At 36.8% G+C, this 5401-nt stretch overlaps 1 long non-coding RNA gene across 1 annotated transcript; it reads right to left on the bottom strand.

Annotated features, from left to right (window-relative positions):
• Positions 1-460: 460 nt before the first annotated feature.
• LOC116163291 lies at positions 461-1509 on the bottom strand. The gene is made up of 3 exons (XR_004143719.1): positions 1000-1509; positions 869-942; positions 461-797 (listed from the first exon to the last, which is right to left on the bottom strand). It is a non-coding gene; the product is annotated as an uncharacterized LOC116163291 (long non-coding RNA).
• Positions 1510-5401: the final 3892 nt, after the last annotated feature.

Raw genomic sequence — 5401 nt, 5'->3', positions numbered from 1 at the left:
CCAGGAGAGCTTAGGGCCAGCTCGGAGCTAACGCCCTCCGGTGATTGACTTAATTAATTAGCGAGGATCGGGGTTAAGCAGTCGCGATATTTGTTTACATGACCCTTGAGCGCGGAAGACGACCAGTCAGACTGAATGCTGCCATGCCAACCCCTTATTACGCGTAGATTACAGAGGGACGTTTTGTAACGGTTTCACTTAATTTTATGTAAAAGTTAAATATTTTTGCCGCTTTAATTCAAATTTATTACCAAAAGGATAAACAAAGTCAAGGTAACAGGATGATGAGGGTCATCTCTGATAGCAAAAGGTGACCAGCCATTTGCAATTAGATTTTTGAATGGTCAAGTTATTCAGCTGAATGCATCTTAAGATTCTTAATTAAATAATTCTAAAGAAGAGCAAAATAATAAAGTTAATTAAATAATTTGTTATAATACGTGAGTATTTTCTTTATGTAATGACGTATTCATATTTAATTATAATTTTCAGATCTATATGATAGGCGCCTCATGGCTACCCTAAATTAATTATTTAATCTTATTCTATATATTTGGAACCCAGTTCATCCTGGTAATGCATTAAATTAATCTGTAGCTGCTTGGAGCTAATTTTTAATATTTCAGGGTTCTTTTAAGTAATTATATAATTTCTATCGAAATATTAGAGTTGCCCTAGAATTGGCACTCGTAAGGAAATCAACATCTAACGTAGCAGTCAAAATAAATCTATCCTATTCCAACTCCAGCAGCAGCTCCAGTCGTCAAGGTCTTCAACCGTCTTCCGAAGTAAACCGTCTAGAAAAAGGTCAGACTGTATCGTACACTTACAATCATATACAAACATAACACCATAAAATTGTACTTACCAATAAGGTATCCGAATTCTGTAAGAGATCTCCGCGACAGGTCACACCTCCATCTCACACGATCAGTCGGACAACTAAAATCAAATATTGAGATATTAACGTTTGATAATTTTGAATAAAATTAAACTTACCCTCACGTTGTTCATAATTTAATGGTCAAATTACCAGAACGGGCTAGTTAACGTCACGACCCTGAGAGTACCTTCCGCGCATAGCCCTGGCGCCCTTATATCATTCATGCTCTACCATCAGCCGAGCGCAACAGGGTATCGGTTCAAATGTATCCGCCATTACATTAAGACAACAAAACCGTTTTCACTTACCCGGTAACAGTTTCTAATGAAAGGTGAGTTTACAGTAGATTTGTCGCATCTTAATAATGAGTTCTGACCAACAATTAGCTCCAATTTAATTAGCGATTTCCCTTGTTGCAATATAAAAATACCCCCCATTACACTTGTATCACTAGTAACGAAGATATGTTGCAGAACGAAGTTTTAAAACAGGTAGGTACTCACAACGTGAAGTCGTGAAGACCTAGGCGCATCTGTCGCATAGTGATGAAACATAATATGAAACATTATCACATTCACTTACTTTGCAAAATACGTGTAAAATATGCTTCGAAGGTTCGATAAGTACGAGGATAAGTACGTCTAAAAAATACGTGTTAATCAATGGTTATTAGGGCGACACCGCGACACCCTATGAGCCTTTATAACTTGTTACCATTTATTCGGCGTTCTTAATTTTCCGTTAATTATCACATACGTAATACATAAAATTTTGTAATTCAGTCGTAAATATGCGTGTTCATAATTTCCTTATAAAAACGCGCCTTATAGGGCCCCTTCACGTGCATTCCCGGAACGACGCTCCGTAAGTTTTGGAGTGACGTCAATCCAAAACTGTGCGTGTAGTTCAAGGACGTTAGTATTTTTAACGTCCTTGGTGTAGTTCATCCTCGCGCCATGAATGATACGCGCCTGGCGTGGAGCGATGGAATCAAACATGTTTGAATTCCTGGCGTGGCGCGAGGCCTCCGCGCGCCAAATGCGAGCGTGTAGTTTCGTTTCGCGCCTTCCCTTCGCGCCGTTAGAAGAGGATGCGCTGTTAAACATTGGAGAGGAAAAAGGATAGACTACATTAGCAAAAGTCCTGTAGGTTTGTTTGTGTGTGCTGTGCGGTGTGACATTAATTGTGGTAATCCTCTGGATTGGTATTATTAATTTCTTGTAATAAAATCAAATTTCTGTCTCTTCAAATACCATGGCTTGGACCTCTTCCTCCTCTTCTAGGGCTGTTCATTTACGTTATCCATCATACATTTGTGAAGAATTACAGCTGCAATTTTTTTTTTACCAAACTCATCTTGCTGTCGACAGTACCACTCTGGAATGAATGAAATGGCGCGAACGTGTAGTTTATTCACTGCACAACGCGCCAGAAGTTGGCGCCCCACGCTTCGTTCCAAAACCGATGGCGCGTCGTTCCGGGAATGCACGTGAAGGGGCCCCATTAGGTTACATATTTCGGTAGATGAATTTTTCAGATGAAAAAAAATGATAAAATATATACTTGCTCATAGAAATATTGTGAATAGTAGATACTTTATAATTTGTACTCCTATGTTTGGTAGGTAGGGTAGAATAAGGTAGTCTTCAGCGTGCGAGTTAAATAAGTCAATGGTCAATTTATTTAAAAAAAAGTGTTGCTTTTTCGTAGTTGGGAGTGCAATAGTGAGCTGAGAGCCACTTTGAAGGAAAACTTTGTTGTGCTTGCTTTATAATAAAAATATCTCTTTACGCGCTACCAACTACATCATTTAATTCATCATATATTATTGTTTTAGTTTGTATGCCCCTTCTGTAATACTTGACTATTTTTAAATTTAAAACACATTTTCAGATCAATTGGAAATAAATTATTATTATCCTCATGGCTTATGGGCAATGTTATAGTCAAGATTTTTTGCGAATTTGTAAATTGGTATAGGTAAATCTAGCAGACATGAGACTACAACAAGTAGGTAATGAGAACCGAATTCAACACATAATTAATGGGAAGATTACGGATGCGAGTATAGCAACACCAAAAACTTACCTGAAATACATTCAGCATCAGCATCTTCATCCTTTATTCGTGCACATGCATTTCCGGAGGGCATCTCGGCATTAAAGCTTACAGGCTTTCATCATAACTCACTTTTCAAGATCTTCGTAAACTTGATTACATTTTATTACTGCAATCATGATTTTTTGTTCTTATTTGCTGACGAGGATTAAGTTTACGATGTTACGCACTCATATTTTATGTTTTCGGGCGTAAAACGTGCTAATTAAGAAAACGACATCTTTATTGTGTTATTATTTTTATTCTAATAAAGTTCTTTTTATTGAACGGAATAAGAAAACTGAAAGATTTATTACATTTGTCATTTTCAAAGAAGCGGATGGACCTTGAATTAATAGACAATAATTAATTAAGTAAGTATCTACTACTTTTTTCCTGACATTTCAGTGTGTAAACAAAGTTGTTTTAACACGGCAGGCCGAATGCTATTAAAGATTTAAATCACAACTAATTTACAAAATTTGATTTTTATTTAACTTTTTGTTATGCAATGCAAAATCAATGTAAATTAGAAAATATGTCAACTAAAATAATACACGGTATATCACCAAAATCTATCACAAAGCACTGAACGAAACAATTTTATCACCACTGACTGACTTTCTCTACACTACAAACCACCAAAAAAACGTGGATTTTACGTAAAGTAAGTGCACGGTCACCGTAATAAAACCGTATGCAGTTACTAATGCAGTTCTCCGTTGCGTTTCTTCACAGTGCATTGGAGTGGGAATACTCGTACATACGATCATATACATTTTATTTTTTAGGTATTTAGAGGACGATGACACTACGTAACTCTGCTATAATTTTTAATAAACCAAAGCAAATTAAGGTCAACATGATGCGGTCATTCGGGCCGTAAGCGGATAATTTACTTTTCTCCTGTCCCAATTTTTTTTTAGAATTCTGGTTACTCTCATCAATTGATGGAAGCCAAATAAGAGCAAACGATACCTAACTGCCACTCTTTGCAAGTACTTACTTCGACGACAATCAGCCCAGAAATAGAACATTAGTACGTACTACCATGTACTACGTAGGTACCAGATGGACTAGCCAGAATCAGTTTGAATTTGGTGGTTCAAAGTACCGATATACGACGACCACCACACAAACTTTTAGTTATGAATCCCTACAAGTTTTTTTTTATTAGAAAGTATGGGGATTTCGGATAGTATAAGAAATATTAGTTAGGTTAATATGAAGGAAGATTTGAAGATTTTTAGCGCATTTCCACAAAAATAAAAAAAATGGGCTATTGTGGCCACTTTGTCCGTCCGTCCGTCCGCTCGTTCGTTGAGACGCAACTGGTTCTTTATCTTAAGAGCTATTGTTCTACTTTTTTCGCTATTTGGTTCGTTATGGTGTCGAGGCTTGCACCTAGGAAGGAATTTTTTCTGTACCGCTTACAAAAAAAGTTATTGTAAAAAAAACAAAAACCGTTTTTTACATGTTCCATAATTTTACACTTTTGTCGTTTATTAACGATCCTAGAGATCGTTTATAATTTTGTATTGCTATCTGTCGTCTGTCTGTTGGTCTGTCCGTCTGTTCCTTTGTCTGTCTGTCCCTCTATCTGTCCGTGTGAACGATAATTTTGTTTAGAAATGTTCGATCGCTTTTAGATCTCCGTTAGTTATGAACTGAATTGCATGAAATTCAATATGGGCGTACAATAGCCATACAATACGCAATGCCAAAAGTTGAGTCGAATCGATTCAAAAAGCATTGAAATGAAATTCTTCTTATAAACAGAAATTGAAGTAGCACGTCAAAAATGGATGTGCAATCCAGTTTGCAACGCTATCTTTCATATTTGTGGCCGGATTTTTACGATTTTAACAGAAGTTGCAACTTACAAATGGGAAATTAATGTAAGTGGAAATGCGCTTTTTCTAAATCGTTTACGATTACATTTTAACTTGTTTTGATTTGTTTAGTTATTGTTTGTTTTAATGTACTTCTACGATACCACGCATAATTTTAGTAATTTTTTAGTGCATTTTTTAAGAACTAAAAAAAATGTGCTATTGTTTGCGTTTTGTCCGTCCGTCCGGGCCCACTTCTACCGTTTTGAACTACTTCTAGGGGAATGGTCCTAGAGTCCTGGAATTTTTGCAGTAGGTAGCCTATACCTTGAAGGTGTGCCAGACGGCCATCAAATTTCGCTGTCTAAAAGGGGGGGCGTCCCACGAATTATTTCTTGAGATGCTGTTTTTGAAAGTAAAACGTGCAAACTTTTACATACGACAACCAATTGTCCTCAGATTTTGCATACGCACGCCTTTGGAAATTTGAGGGGGGGGGGGTATTCTAATGAAAGGTCTCATCGAAATAAATTGGTTTGTACAAACTATAACTTTCCCGTGCGACTCTTTTTCGAGATCAGTGAGCGAC

This window comes from Photinus pyralis, unplaced genomic scaffold, assembly GCF_008802855.1.
Source record: "Photinus pyralis isolate 1611_PpyrPB1 unplaced genomic scaffold, Ppyr1.3 Ppyr1.4_LG2, whole genome shotgun sequence".
Classification (NCBI taxonomy): domain Eukaryota; kingdom Metazoa; phylum Arthropoda; class Insecta; order Coleoptera; family Lampyridae; genus Photinus; species Photinus pyralis.
Note: the sequence above shows the minus strand (reverse complement) of the source record. Positions and strands in the feature narration are given on the sequence as shown.